Source organism: Teleopsis dalmanni, chromosome 2 (assembly GCF_002237135.1).
Source record: "Teleopsis dalmanni isolate 2A chromosome 2, ASM223713v2, whole genome shotgun sequence".
NCBI lineage: Eukaryota > Metazoa > Arthropoda > Insecta > Diptera > Diopsidae > Teleopsis > Teleopsis dalmanni.
In genome coordinates, this window is record NC_051847.1 from 115,339,081 (window position 1) to 115,356,957 (window position 17,877).

Below are 17,877 nucleotides of genomic sequence, written 5' to 3' on the forward strand. Positions count from 1 at the left end.
TTATTTTAATGAGATGTTTTAGTTTTCTAAACTAGGCTAAACACTACAGACTTCTGTTCTGAATAATGCGACGAGGGTAACCTAAAAAGTTTGAAAGTGTGTTTTAAAATTACCATAATACGACATGCTTAGCATTTTCAGTTAATATGAAATATTAAAGGAAATATGCAATTTAAGCTCAGTTGATTATTAAATCAACTGAAATAAAAAAATTTAAGAAATATTTAAGATCAGCGAATAGAAACATTTTTAAAACTTTATATAGAAAAAACAACTTTGGCATGAGTTAAATAGAGCATTTTGATAATAATAAAAGTTGATCAAAATATATAAATATTTTACTAAACTAAATTAAGCAAATTTAAAACAACTCCCTGAATATATAAAAAATAAGTAGTTTCTAAATTACGGTTCCAATAAGAATTGCTTTCTAAGTTTTTCCAGTAAAAGTGTACGTCATACCAATATGTACTATAGGTGGCTTCAATGGGCTATACAAAAACTGTCATTTTTATTATGCTCATGCAACTATAGAATGTTCCATGTCATAGAATGTTCCATTAAATGTGTTTTTTTGAAACTACAAGGATCTCAAATCTTCGTAGTACAAAAAAGTGATTGTATTATAATAATATAATATAATTCCTGTACTAAGGTAATATAATTGCTGAGAGAGATCAGAAAGAAAATAGTTTAACTACATTTATAGCAGTTCAGTTTTCTTGCGAATATCCATTTATTCGACTATACATTATAAATTGATCAGACTATACCATATCAGAAACATAAATTACTTGTGAGTTATAGACTGAAATCAAAGAAAAATAATTTTGTTAATTTATTCAGATTTTAACTGAATCTCAGAGATCAATTTAACTTGTATATGATTAGAGCATATTTTTCGGAGTGTAACAATGTGTAGGATTGTTTTTCAAAATACGTGAAATACGTTAGAAAATATTCAGACACACAGCAACTATTGTCTCTCTCTAAGTGTGCGGAAGCTAGCGTAAAAAGCTTAGTGAAACATTCTGACAAGACGAATTGTTTTGTAAGCTTCGGACCAATTTATTTCTGTAGTTATATTAGATACTAGATGTTCTTTGTATTAACATATCTCATAATTCGCTACACATTATTAACAATAGCTTATATCTCCATCACAAACCGTAGAATGGACTGATGCCTAATGAAACTCCAGCTTCAAGCTAACTTATGTATTGTATTATTTTACATTCTTTTTAAATCCTAAAATAAAACTAAGATGGAAAAACAAATTTATTTGTGGAATGAGTTGATAATAGTGATGCAATAAAGCATTTATTTAAGGCAAGGCTTAAGGCAATTGAGACAGTTTTTAAGGCAAAGAGTTTTTTTAATTTCAATAAATTTGAACATAGATTAATCATTGATTTTCTTTTTGGATTTTACTTTCAATTTTCAAAGATTCAATTAAATTAATTACTTGATTGTGTGAAATACAAAATAATACATTCAAACATCTTTGAAGTTTTTGATATCAAATCATTAGAAAATGCATTCAGTGTTTCCATGCGGAATTCCTGTAAAATGACACTAAAATAATGGTACATCCAAACCCACTCGCTCAGTATCTTACCAGAACAAGGAACATATTCTGTCTCAAAAGATCAGATTTACCGGCATACCTTTAATGAAAATCAAAAATTAAGAATCTTAATGTTTTAGACAAGGAAAGTTTAGGTAATGATATGAACTTTGAATAAATATTTTTAGTATGTAAGATGTAAATAATTATTGTTAGACTTTTTAAGTGATTCAATAAATAAAAAAGAAATAAATATGTAAAATGAGTTACTTAATACCGGTGCAATAAGGTATTACTATATGTGAGGTTCAGTAACATTTATGATAGTAACACTATGAGTATAAAAATTCGCCAAGTAACGACTCTTTTAATTGTAAGTTAAAAAAATTTAAATTCATATTGATTTTTTAATTGGGCTCTATCACTTTTCAAAGATTGAATTGAAAAATATAATTGATAGATTATATTTACCATATATTTATTTAAAATATTATTTCAATTAATTGAATATTTGGCTGACCAAACAGCTGTTTTGAGTATTGCCAAATATCCATCTTCAGTGGTGTTGGAATTATTTCTTGTATTTTCTTATTTGTAAATAATTTTTGAGGCTGCAAGTACCAAGGGTTGAACTCGTACCATACCAAATTTAAAGCTCAGAGTCAGTGTTCATGAGCCAACTGAGCGAAAGCCGTAGTTGACTTGAATGTTCGCATTTTGGAGTTTTATTAATTTGTTGTGAAAGTTGATTAACAAAATCACTTGCTGTGTTATATTAGAACGAAATTATAAACCAGCTGTAGAATAATTGAATTAATTATATTTATTTTTGATTGATTTTGTGAAACATAGACTGAAACATTCGAACTCGTTTACTGGTGTAAGCACTAGGTATAATTAGGCTTTGTTAGGCTTGTTTAGGGATATTAAGACAATTTGTTATAGGGGTAGCACAATAGTTCTCAAAGATCTCTCACATAATTGACGAATTAATTGGTTTTATTATTGATTAGTATATTGTAGTGATGTTGTTGTGGCTAAAATCTATATTAATATCTATAATATAATATAATATCTATATCTATGTGCAGTGGCGGAGCTGGACCAGTTCTGGACGTCGGCGATATTAGAATTGCGAGGCCCCCTTTATAACCCAGTTGTAAAAGTAAATAATCAATTTAAAATAAACACAAATTAAAATAAATGAATTTTCCTATTTTTAGCTTCACTCAATTTTTTTTAAAATTATATCATAATTTGCGTCAGTTGCTATTTTCGCTTCAGTTTATAGAATTTCGAATGGAGATAGTCTCTCTTGGATCATCATACTTTTCTAGTATGTCTTAATCAATTTTAAATTTTAAAAGCTTCTTTCCGTCAGAGCTATACTGACTAGAACTGTGAACATGAATCTGGTTACTATATAAACATTCGGAAATATTTCGAATATGGTTAATGTCATTATCAAATCAAATTGATCAAAATATTTATTAAGTGCTTAGAATCCACAGTCGGTAACTTTTTGCGAGGCCCCTGGGGCGCGAGGCCGTCGGTGACGCCTAGCGACGCCACTGTCTATGTGCATCGTTAAAATTTATTTTAATTTTTCATTAAACTTAGTTCTTAGTAGGTACCCCCGTACATGTATTCATTCTTGATCTTGTATAATTTTGTTTATTTGCTCCAAAATATATTCACACTATTAAGTGTAATTGAGGATTTGTTTCGGACTAGTTTTTGCACAAAATATTTAAAATTAAACAAAACGTTTTAGTAATTTGATTTTTTTATCTGAAATTAACTTAACAACGGAAATTGCCATGAAATTATTCAGCAGCCTTGACATTTTGTTGGGAAACAATTTGTGCGAATTTTTAATGCTATAATAAAATTCTACAAAAATAATTATTTTTGTTATTGATATTGAATATTTTTAAGTTAATGGTTCTTATTTGGCTGAAGTCGTATAATGTAGATACTTTTATATTAATTTTTAATTAAAGAAAAATTATTTGAGGCACATAGTTGCATGCAACATATTCTGCGATATTTTACAGAATTATATATACACTATATTTTTTTTAATTAAGCATAATCTAAATTTTCTATTGTTAAAATTTAATATTAAAGTTATTAAGTAGAGTTTTTTATATAACATCAAATCTCAAGGTAATTTTTTATTGGATTGTACTATCGAAATTTATTTTAAATAAGAAATTTGCTTAATAATATAATTTAACTCAATTTGTATAATTATTTTTAGTTAAAAAATTTTTTTATTTTAATTTTGTGTTTTCTGTCATTACATTTTTGTGTTTGATATGCATAATGCGAAATGAAAAAGTAGAAGACAAAAGAGAAAAGGCTTAATGCCAATTCCAAACTGACTTATTTATTTGGAATATCCAGAAAGGCAGTTGCAACAGCAACTTGTCAGGATTATTTGTTTATGCCTTGAAATAAATGTGGCTTATAAAATTTCACTAAGCACCTCTGCAACTGCAACTGCAACTGCAACTGCATTGTCTTGTTTTTGTTTGAAATGCATTCTCGGTTTCAGTTGAACGAGCAAAGAAATGCAAGATGGGCGTTGCAGCCTGTCAATCTGTAAAATTCGCAAGCTGTCGACTTAAATCTTTTGCCGTGAATATCTTAAGACCTACCGGAATGTCAGAAATGTTTTTCCGCATACAAATTTGTTAAATTTTTATTACGGTTTATGTAAACGGATCTCATACATAAGGGCAAGAATAAAGGGAACTCTGGCAGACATGTACATATGTTGGCAATATTCTGAAGAATTTATGTTTGTTGTGATGTATAAATATCAACTATACTGACTATAAGTACTACGCGTACAAATTACTGAGGAAAAGATCGAACTTGTCTGTAGAATGTTCTATGAACACGCCTGGGTGTGATATGTTTTCACATTAAAAAAGATCAGTACTCGTATACGATATGTGAGCTATCAGATTCAAAAAGGAATAGCAATAGATGTACCCTAATTTTTTTTGGACTCTCACTGCGTTACTTATAAATAGTAGCATTACCATATGCGTATTTAAAAAATATTTGTTAAAGCATTTCTACGACTTTAATCTTCTAAGTAATTATAATTTCAATGATTGTCTATTTTACAAATAATTCTTACCTTAATCTCAGATTAATTTCTATAGCATTTTAAACATAGTTTGTGAGTTGTAGAGAAACTTCACTCTAATTTAATAACGTTTAACTTTTTTAAAAACTTCCTATACATATAGAAGTATAGTAAAAAAATTATTTATATATTAATAATAATGAAATCAATTTTAATAAGTCGATTTTTTAAATTTTATTTAGTTTTGAAAGAATGCAGAATTTATTTTGAATATATTATATTACATCCAAAATGTTTAGAACTTCGTTAAAATTGAAGCTTAAACATCGCTAGGAAGAAATTGGAATATGCTTTTGTATAACAGATATAGCGTATGTATTCTGTATGAAATTTAGATAAATTTTTCCAGTTATAAATTTTTAATATTTATATAATACCTATATATTATATGTACTTACAGGTTATACTCATAAAACTATGAGTAAGTTTTTTGTTGATTACAAATTAGTGTACTTTTTTGGATGAAGCCATAATTTTCTTTAAACGTTTTTAAATATTTGTGTATTTAAAGATGTCGTAAATCAAGATTTTTTATTGCGTTTTTAATTGATAAATCTGGATCCAATTTAGATTCAATCTAGATTCACTCTTGATTTGTCAAATTTTGTTGTTCTATCCAACATTTTAAGAGTAATCTAACGTTATCAAATCTCAAAATGGTTACTCCTTGGGGAGGTATGCAGATCTGATATCAATTATTGCTTAGTCTGATGAAGTGATAAACAATAATCTAGTCAAGGAGTAAAGAGGGGTTTTGAAGATACCTCGAGTTAAGAAAGAGTTAAAGTGCTTAAGTGCACTGGCTCAAAACAGCTTCAACATAATAATAACGTTAATGCAGTAGTTTGTGCAGACATTATATATATATATCTATATATAGTATTTATATTTATATGCATAAAGACATATATCGAAATAATTCACACTTTAGTTGTCAAGTCATATCAAACCGTTGTTAATTTTAGGGTAAATTTGTTACTCTTGTAAAGTATATAGAATGTTATAAACTGATGTCGAGTGTTATACATTTCACTCGAAATTTAGCAATCGAAAATTAAGATTGCAATAAAAGTGAATCTCTAAAAAAATTAACCCAGATTTACAAATTGCGAACATTTATACTTTCTTAAGAGTTGTCTAAAATAAAATAGAGAGAAAAATAATAGAAAGATCGCAACTTCAAAATTTAAAAGAATCACAAGTGGATAGATATATTTATCAACTTGATTCTTTTGAAACGTTTTATACTTTTGAATTATATAGACTTCTTTATTAAAATGTTAAACTTTCCAAATCACTTATTTAAAGTCTATAAGTTGAAGGTTGTTGAAAACAACCTCCAGTGTAACAAGAGGTATGATCTATTAGTGTTTTTGTCTATTTTCATAGCTTAAAATTATTATAAATGATTACTTTTTAAGAAAGATTTTCCAACCGAATTTGGTTTATCTTTTATTTTAAGGTTAGTCAAATATATTTCATGATGTGACAATTCTCATATATTAATAAGCAGTTATTAATTACATTAATAAAGCCTCTAACACTTTACTCAAATCAATTTGTCAACAGTGCACCTGTTTAATTAATTTTATCAATTTTGCGTAAGATATCTCAAGCACTCATAATAAAAAATTGTAATTATTTTTTGCCTCATATTTATGTTGTGACATTTATGGAAAACGATGCAATTAAAACGCAGCATGATGTGGCAGGTTGTCGATGCGAACTGATAACATAGGAAAATCGTACTTCTAGATCAAGGTTAAAAGCATCATAAAAATGAATGAAATATTTCATAAAAAACAACAAACTTGACCAGTTTGCAACGCACTATTGAAAATTGCGTAAATATATCTAAACTCGTTTTTCGAAACTGGATCAATGTGAGGTCTATCGACGATGACGTCATAATCGACAACTGCAAACGCATAGATATAGGTAACACGACTACTTGTGACTATGATGATGATGATGATGAAGGATGCATTTGTAGTGTAAATTATTTTGGCCTTAATAGAGGCTTCGATTGATGGTTTTAATTTTTTTATTCTTACACTTGAAGGTCTTCAATTTTTATGCCTTTTTGCGTTTCAGTTAAAAAATTTATTGATTGTTGCTGCGTGAAGTGTTGATTTTATGGATTATTTGTATAAAAAGCTGTTTAATTTATGTATTAAAAATAATAAATATCTTGCACTAACACTGTTTACATGCAAATAAATTGATTGCAAATGCAAAAATATTACAGTTTGCTGTGTTGCACTCTGAAATCGCACAAATTGCTTTGCGAAGAAGTACTTGTAATTGAGCAGCACATAAATTAAGAGCTGCAAAACAAATCAAATTCAGCTATCAATAGGAAAAATAAAAATGAAGTCACGCAATTTCAATTACATACAATAAACCTGTGATAATCCTTACACTACAAATTACACGCTTCAACCATTTTCCTAATAATTTAACCGTTAAGCAAAAGATGCGCTCGCATCATTTAGCGCTAGACAAAAAGTGGGAAAGCACAAAAGACATTATTCAAAATTTTTGATATGAAATACGAAATCTGTTTGTTTGATATAGTTGAGTAGATGAGAAGTGAAGACCACATTTGCTTATCATTCTCTACAATTGCTGAGAACTTTTAATCAAGCAATTACATTTTTGGGAGAGAATAAAATTTTTTTCCTTACAATCTTCAGACTTAATGATAAGCTATAAACCGTCAAGATTATTCATTTATACTCCTCAAGAATTGACTAAAAATATTGTTCATCAAAAAGCATTAAGATGAAATTAAACAAACGTTATTGATTATTGTGAATTGTTTTTAGAAAAATTTCTTACTTTGTTTAATACCCTAATCGCTTAGTACATCATGCAGAACAAGTTCTGTCGGATCCGCTAGTATATATATATAACTGTATTCATACGATTTAATCATTCTCCGTTATTTTTTTTGAAATTGTACATCTGGTTGTAAGATTTAACTATTCCTTTTTAGCTTGTAACAAAATATATCGAATGACCTATTTCAGATTATAACTACCGAAACCGTGTGTTACTATAGTAATATTATTAGACAATATTTTGCAACACTACCATGCGCCTCTCATTTGTTACATTGCTATAATCAGTCACGCTTATATTTTTTCTTGTCTCCTGGCTTTCAGCTTAAAGAAAAATGTAATTTATACGCGTTGGTTTTAAATGATTTTGTTAACAGGGATACTCTTTAAACGTTCCTGATAAACCTATGACTTTCGGAATTGTTACGCTTGAAAAAGTCTTTAGAGTCCATACCATGTAGTTCAGATTCGACGGACACTTCAAGTGCAACATTAATTAATTCAGCAGAAATTAAGGATAAAGAAGATTGTTCGGGACCTAAAGCAATGGCAATAGTTTGAGAAGAGCGGTAATAAATGTATGTATATTTTAAAAATATATAATATATTGAAAATATGTTCTATAAACATTATATAGCAGTGCACTTTGAAAGTTAAAAACATCGAATAATGTTATTACTATGGAATACTTGACATTGACTGAAATAATTAAAAAAAAATTAAGATAACTTGAGAGATAATCATCATTAGTGCTAATCGTGATATAATTTTTGTAATGACAACAAATCATAAAAAATATTTATTCGTTATTTCATAATTTCAATCGGACTTAAAAATTGTATAAAATATACTATTTGAGTGGCTTTCTTATTAAGACTCTAATAGTAGTCTTTATATTGTTCGAGGAACAGATATTCCAACACCTGTTATGCGATTGTTTTCTCTAAGCTAGAGTTACAAATAAACAGCTAGATTCGTTATTATTATTATTAGTTCATTATGTTGTGATTAATATTAATGTTCAATAATATATAAATATGTTTATAACATTAACATGACGACTTTCAACCTTATTAATGAATTGCTCTGATAAATGTAATAAATAGTATGCCTAGTATACTTAAAGTAAATAACGGTTGCTTTATAGGTATTTATTTATCTAGCAGATTAACGTGGCATAAGTAAATTAAGATCAACAAAATCTATATAAAGCTATAACAGGTAAATATAACAGGTATACTAATTTACGAGGTCTTTATGTTTTTTTTGAATATGTTTACGGACCTATTCCGTGCACTTGACAGATTTGTCAAATTCTTTAATAAAATTTTTGATTTTTATAAAGCAGAAAGCTTTATTCTGGACACATCTTGACAAATTTCAAAGCTCAAGTACTTAGTGCTTCTCACCACTCTATGGTGTAAAGTGTTTTGTATAGAAAACTATTCGTAATTGTTCGTAACTGTTCGTAAAAAATGCTTGTAAAGAGCACATATTTTAAATTGCCAAAAGCATTTTTCATGCATTTAATTAACAATAAAAAATATGCTTGTAAAGAGCGTATATTTTAGTTAAGAATATTTGTCATGCATGCAAAAAATAAAAATGCTTAAAAAGAGCATATTTTTATAGTTGTCAACAGCATTTGTAGTATTGACAATTAACAAGGAAAAGAGCTTTTTATTTATGTCACAGAATACCAAAACCTTTACAGCAGTCAATTTTGACAAGTGTCAAAGTTTGACAAGTTTATAAAGTGCACAGAATAGGTCCGTTAATATGATTATTTTAAATTTAAAACAAATAAAAAATTATAAACATATTTTATCATTTTAAACAAATATTTATATCACTACTTGTGCTGAAAAGCTACATATTTGTGATGAGCAAGAACTTTGCAACATACCTGTGCTACAAATCACATTACTGTTATAGCTCATACATTATAACAGTGCGGCGGGTATGGTTGCTGTTGAAGGATGATGTATTCTAAGAAGAAAACAGCAAAGTCACATTTGTCTTTAAGTGCTTGCCAATGTTGTTGTCATTTAACTGTGGTTACATGTTTTTAATGCAATTTGTTGTAACTAGCGAACTAGCAGTGACTAGCAACTTAAACAGCAGTGCTAACAACAACGAAAACAACTACTAATCACAATAGCAATAAGTTTTATAAAGACGCCGCTATCTAAAATTTTTGCTAAATATCTGCGCATGCGTATGCGCAAATGAAATCACACATTTTCAAACATACCAACGCATATATTTGATGCGAATAAAAACTTTAACAAAATCGCTAATTCACACGCAGCATTTAACGCACGCAGCATCTTTGTTCGCTTCACTCGAGTACCATGCCTTGCGTCCCCCATGCTCTGTGCATTCGTATATTGCACGTAGCCAATTAATATTCGCATGACCAAATGCTTAACGCGCGCATTTAGCCTTATAAAAACCAACAAGCAGACGTGGTTTATTGCATTATTAACGGCAAAGCACCATCAAAATAAAGTTAAGAGAAAAAATTTTTAAATAAAATCGAATAAAATAATTTGCACCCTACACTATATGTAGTGGTATTCTTAACTGATGGGAACTTATTATTTTAGCTATAATATATCATACCAAACCTTCCCTTTCTTTTCTTTTTGCTTTTCTAATATATGTACATTAGGGAGATATCGGAATGCATATCTCCTATTTCTTTTTAAACTACCCAGACTTAGTTGAATACGAAATTTCATCTTCCTACGCCAACGTAAACCCGTGCCGACAGAGCTCTAAAGATTTTGAAAATTGCTGTTTTTTAATGTATCACTTCCCAGAATAATACGAACTCTCTCATTGGAAATTCAATACAATGTCAGTGATAAAACGGCAATTTCTTCTGACAAATACCAAAGATGTTGACTAAACTTGCTCAGGGCTGCTTTAAAGATCAATTTGGCAACAGTTTTATATTCCTTAAGCCTCTTTAAAAAGCACAAATCTTGATTTGGTGCATTTACCGCCAGACTATATCCAAGCCATGGATTTACATATAAAACCGCAATAAATAAACAGACGTCTTGAAGTGCTCACTTATCCTTGCCGTTAGTTTTGAACTGGGATTGCAACAAACATATATTTTAAGAGCAAATAGCTCTAGCCATCCACCTTGCTTGATGCATCGCTCCAGAAAATAATATATATTTCAAATAGTACCCGATAATCGTTACGTCCAATGGTTTTTTGCAGTTCTTGTTTTTAAATCTCAACAAATCTTTTATTGTATATTTTATCTATTCTATCGGTATATTTTTCAATGGTAGCAGGATTAATAGTTTTCCAGTTGTCTCTAAACTTTTTGAACAGTAGGATATCGGGGCTACTTGTGACTTAGTGGATTTTTGTTTCAAACACACAAAACCAGTTCGTAAACGTGATAGCGGCAAGCAAAAAGTATTAATTCCCTGTATAGTTTTTGTTCCAAAAGTACAGTAGCTCCTTTCAATTGTTCTGTATTAGACGCAGTTGTGTCAGAGTACATTGTTTGTACTTTGTCATCAAGGTTCCAGTCACAAAGTGTGTTCAACACAGCTTCAGCCAAAAGAGAGACACAGCTAATCCTGGCCAAAAGAGCTCTCTAGTTTGGGTACAGCTAGAAGTTGTTCCTTTTCTCCAAATGAAATTAGAATTTGCAGGCGTTCTTCTGTAGAACTTCTCACGTCAACTCCAGGTCACCATTTCAGGCATATTATTCTGAAAATCTAATTTTATAGATTGCGCTCTATCTTTTCGACTCCGTGTACAAATACGTTGAATAAACGATTTGTTTATCGGAAAATCATCACACCTAAGGTCTTGGGCTTCTATTGCAACCTGAAGTATATAGACAGAATCCCTTATGCTTAATTGACATCAATGTAAAGCTACAACTAACTTAGGCGTGATAAAGTTTTTCCTACCTGACGATTAGACGGTAACTTTGCGCCTGTTATTTGATAATTTACGTGACCTACTAAGAAAACATGTTTTTTATTGCTTTTTAATTCCACTGCCATCTTTTAAATGTAAAACAACACGCGTTAATCGCGAGAATAATTGAGAACAAATGTCAAATGTCGCGAATACGCACCGTATTACCGCGCAACATGTATGAACATGATTCGATGCAAGTCGGCTCGGGTTATCGTAATCTAAATAAGGTAAAAATTTATTTCCGAGTGTTTTAAGGCAAATGGACAAAACTAAGACCTATGCGTTAGAAATTTAAAACTTTGAAAAATAAGGGACATCCTAATGTACATGGTTAAAGTCGTTAGTTTTGTAATTGAGGATGTTCATGTTTTTTAAGTCTGCTGTGTATAGTATACATTATATATACAATGTGCATGACAGTTGCCTATCAGTAGAAAGTAGGCTTACTTTGGTCTTAAGAAGTGGAATCGCTATTAAATCACAATTAGAAATATGAAGACGTATTAGTTGACAGTAAGATATTATATAACTTTTTGATCAGAAGAATGTTTCGGTTTGAAAAAACGGGCCGTGGATTTATTGTAGTCATTACCGATTCGAAGAGAAACGAAGTATGAACTAATAGTGAATAGTAGACAACCAATAGTACACACAAGGACAGTAGTTATTAAGAGGGGTCTGTATTCCATTACGTGCAGGTTTTTATTATATTCTTCTTAGTGGAGTAATTATTATTAGTTAACGTCAAACAATCAATACCAAATCGAGTGCAAATTGTTTAATTCATGACACAAACAAATTATTTAAAATTTTTTTTTTATGTTCTCTATTGATAGTAGAATAAAATAGAAAAAAAATAAGTAGGGCACCAGCTCCCAACAGAGCGGAGCACTGCGACCATGGTTGATCTTTTGTGCTGCAACAGACTCTAACCGAACAGAAGACATTCCGCCTTCCGAATGAAAGCCAGAATGTCAGCCGTTGATGACCTCCTAACGTCGGACGGGGAGAGTAGTTCTCGACGCAGTGACGTCCTCCTGATCTAGATCAAGGCTGGGTAGTCACAAAGAATGTGACTGGAAATCTCGTCTGCTTCTTAGCAGAGTCGACAATCTATCTTTTGGCACAGGCCCTTTCCGTTAAGGTATTAACGCAGTCCATTGTGATCCGTTAAATATACCACCAGCAATCTCAACTCTGTTCTGCTGAAGAAGGATATCTTATCATAACTGTAGGGACGAACTAGCTCTTTAGTCTGACGGTTACTTAGAATATCGCGCCAGTAGCGACTTCCTCTCGGCTGAAACCCATTTATCAATCTGAGACCCAGTTGTAGACGAACCTAATCCACAATATGACTCCGGTGCACAGAGTTGTATGGCAGATCCTGACTTCTATTGATAATAACTGCAGTTCAAGGCAATTATTCACATTTTATACTCCCTTAAAAGTAAGTCTTCATGAAGACTAATCCATCCGTGCAATCACAGATGTCGATTTTTACGGTACCAGTTCCTTCAGTACGTTTTTGTTTTTAATGGATTGGATTTTTATAGTAAGCATATTAAGCTTAGTGGATCGAATATATTGTGCGAAACGTAATCCATTTCAACAATTACTATACACTATTTCTATTGTTCCAGATTGACACACAATTGTCAATTTTGCTTAGTTTGTGAAAATCATTCACGTATGAATATATGTACTCGTATGTATATTAATGTATATCTAAAATATATCATGATATATCATATCATGTATATCATAAAGTTTGTATTGAAATAATATTGTTTATATCGTTGTAAAACTATTTGTCAAAGAAATTTAATGGAAGAGTATGTCATGGGAATTTTGTTATCTCAATCTATAATATATCACAGAAAGCAGTTATAACATTCAGAATCTTCGTCAGATAAAGACTTCTTAACAACCAATTACCTAGATGTATATTCTAAACTTTGTTTTATTACGCATATAGGTTAATATATATAAATCTTTAGTCGATATTACCGACAGATAAATTGCTTTTGAATTTGCACATGAATTTATAATACTAAGATTTTTTCATTCTGAGTCTACTTTTTTATTAAATTTTAGAAGTAAATATATTTTTTTAGCGATTTGCTAATGAAAAACATTGTACATATTAGCATGGGAAAGTATTTGAATTTTTTTTATGCTGTACACTATTGTTTTATAGTTTGAAGTGACATGAAACGTCAAATGCTTAATTGGATTTAATCCTGTTGGACGTAACCATATATGTAGTCACGTCGGCTTATATTGATAAAATAATGGGAAAGAAAGAATATATAATATAAAAAATCCATAGCATATATAGCAATAGCAGTATTGCGTATGTCACAAATTGTAGGCAGGATCACAGAAAGAATGTGGTAATTCTACGAAACCAATATTTTATGTTTTCTTTAAATATGCAAGCTGCTTTGCTGCATTTTATATAAGATACAAGACAACATATATCTAAGTTGGAACATATATCTATTAAATTTAAATTTAAAAAAAAGGAAATGGTGTACAAACATCATTAAGGAAACAACGATTCTGATTCAGATGCCACCAAACTTTTGTAAAGGCGTTTTCCCTTTCGGAATGTCATTTTTCAGTACTGATAATTTACCAACCGTGGAATGTCTTAAAATTGTCGCATTTGGAGTTATTCATGTATATAGATAGTGTGTCGTTTTAGCTATATATCTGATATGTCAATACTTTTAGAAAAATGACGAAGATGTCACACAAGTCGTCAATTTTGATCTCAATAGCCAAATTATAAGCAATTGTTTTGGAGCGTAATTGATAATGAATGTTTTGTGGTTATAACAGAGAGAGTCAGCATGTCCTGATTTAGTTTTGTAGCGATAACTATTTTCCAGACGTGTTAGTCACTAACACGATTTATTATGCTTCATCATATGGATAATATAATGCTAAGCAATGTGTTCAAGTGGAAAAATCTCAAACTCACAACGCTCAAACTCACAATAAATATACGTCAAGTTGTGGTAGAGATATTGTCAATTATTTAAGAAGTGTGAAACTTATCGCTTCAATCTAAACATATACGTTATTCCGTCTAGGTAATTTTTTATGGCTGAACAACTTTACTGAAAAACTTATGATCACTTAAACTCTATTTATTAAAAGATTGTAATGATCTCGATCACTTGTTTAATGCTAGAACAATGCTTACAAGTGGTAAAAATTTACTTTGCAAAAAACAAAACATCTGCTCACGAAGTTCATAGAGCACTTCTTCGATGAATTGTGTTTAGTGATGAAGCTCATATAAGGGTCGAAGATAATTCTCAAGCCGTTACTCAGTCACCATTAAATTTATTAAAATTGACCGTTTCGTCTGGTTTTCACGCTGGCGGCATCATCTGTCCTTATATCATACGAAATGAGGAAGGAGCTGTCGTTACGGTGAATGGTGAGCACTATCGAGCCATGATAGTTGAATTTTTTTTCCAAAAGTTAATAAGTTCAACATCGCCGACATTTCGTTCCAACAAGGCGATATATGGTGCAACTTGCCAAACAGCGCACTTAACAATTTAAGCGATTTATTGCAAAATCAATTTCGTAACAAATCATTTTGGTGGTTCTGTTAACTAGCCCCTGGCCCCCTTTTATGTGCGGTTTAACGCCCCTCATTTACTTTTTATTGGGCTACGTTAAGTCATTGGCTTATGCCGATAAACCAGCAACTCTTGAAGCATTGAAAGCCAATGTTTATGCCACCATTGACGATTGACGCCATATGGCCAGATTTATTGCAACAAAAGTCAAAAATTGGACTGATCGATTGGATCAAATAACTCGTAACTGTCCTTAGTTATACCTCATTGCATCTGTACTCCCGAACGTTTGCTATTTAGCATACGTTTGCAGGCCGAGTTGGCTAGCCATTTTTTATTTTCCAAGCGGGCAAAATGACAATCTCATATATAACTGATTGAAGGATTGCGCATTTAACAATATAAATAATAATACTGATGGAAATCATATTTGAAAAATAAATTCCACGAAAAATTTCATTCCAATAATATTTCCGTCTTGTATTATCATTTTAAGTTTTTATACAGTTAAAAAACATCCGATAGATAGATGCTAGTTAGGACTAGCTGCAAAGAATTAAGTTGGTGAAATAAGGAAAACTCACTGAAATTGCTAAGTAAGATTGGAATCTCTGTTTTAGTGTTTAATCTTTAAACACTGCGATTATTTCTTCTGATTAATGTTTTATTTTAAATCATGTATTAAGTAGAAGAAAATTTCATTGAGTCCATTCTAATGGATATTTAAAAAAACATAATTTAATTTATTTAAGATATTATACTAACTTTTTTATTTTCTGATCATAGGAATTCTGAATTTATGGGTACCTTAAAGTAAATATAAATAATATGCAATTAAATTTAAATAAACTTCAGAAAATAAGTTTTCACAATAGACTTTATTATTGATTTTTATATTTGTATATATATTGTTAATCTCTTTAAACTTGTTAATAGAATTCTACAGATATTCAAAATTTGAAATATATATCTTTTAATTCTATGTTTTCTATTTCGTTTTATATATATAATATATTTGAAATAAATAGATGTGGAATATAAGTGAGAATATCTGCATAAAGCCCTTATTCAACAATTATGGTTTCATTATTTTAAATTTGATTTAATATTCATTTTCGGTTTTATTAATATTAATAACATATGTCTGTCAAATTATTAAAAAGTCTGCTAAATAGATTTATTTGTGTATATTTATAGACTTTTAAATAGAAAATACATTTTTCACACAATTTCAATAGATACAATTTAAACTCATCAAGTAACAATTTTTTTTATATTAAATAGTAAAGGTACTTCTTAGAAAAACTTGTACCGGAAAGCAGGCTATTATGGAAAGCAACACATAAGCGCAAAATAATTTAAACCTCTATAAAATCTTTTAAAAGTTAAAAAATATTTCATACATGTATTTAATATATATATATATATGTATATAAATGAACAAATTTTGAACTAATAAAAGCTTATATTTAAATAAAATATTGCACGGAAATAAATTGCATAAATTTTTTTATGGATTATATTAAAACATTTTTTTGTAAGCAGCTGCTTATAACTTTAATTTTATATATAATATATATTTTTAAATTTTAATAGATTTTAACATTCACGAATAGTTCTTTATTTTAATATAACTAATATGCCAATTATTTGAGAAACATTGATTTAGATATGATTTTATAATTGCTACAATTTATTTATAATTTTTTATTTTCAAATAACAACAATAAATTTTAAAAATTTACATCAATTTTTTATTTTTAATTTGATATATTGTATGTATAGAGTTGTTGTATTTTAATTTTTTACATTGAAGCCAATTATTCATATATAAGTATATTTAGATTTTAATATTAAATTTATTCTTAATTTTGTGCAAGATTATTACACGCTTAATTTTTATATAAATGCTGCAGTATATGTTTAAATTTTAAAATTTAAATGCTCATGTTAACATTTGTTAAAAGTTTTAAAAAGTAATTAAAAATCGATTTTATAAAAAAAATACTTATACATAATAACAGTCGAAATAGCTGCAGTCATCATTACTCCTAAAAGATCTGCACTTCAGGGTTTACATTTTGCTTGTTTTCTCTAACATTGCGATCGATATGGCAAAATGGAAGCTTAATTTATGGAAGAATAAACAAAGAAGTATTTTAGATGGAGGAAATAGCAGAAACCGAAAATGAGAGAAAGATAGCGAGAGAGAGAAAGATAGCGAGAGAGAGAGAGAGAGAGGGAGAGAGAGAGAGAGGTAGAGAAATAGATAGCTGCCTAATGTACGGTTGAACTACAGTAGCAAGTTAAGTCGCTAGGAATGTCAAAAATGAAATAGAGTAGACCAATTTCTGTAGCACTGCGCACGATTAAACAATAGTCATTATATTCCATAAAATTGGGCTAGAGTAAAAACCGCCAGTTACTGTAGCTATCAACTATAGTTTAGTCCTAAGTTGGATGAAAGGGACAGGGAAAAAACAATGTGGGAAGAAAAAAAAAGTAATTGTAAAGGAAGAGAAAGGGAGAAAGAGGGGGGGGGGGAGAGAAAGAGAGCGAGAGAGACGGAGAGAAAGAAATATATATAGAAAGAGAGGGAGAGAGGGAGAAGGAGAAGGAGAGAGAGAACGAGAGATATGGCAACAGAGAAATATTGAATGTAAGAAATATATCTCTATTATCATAACGTAGTAGAAACTTAAAATTCTATTGCAAAACACAAACACGTGAATAAGTTATTTT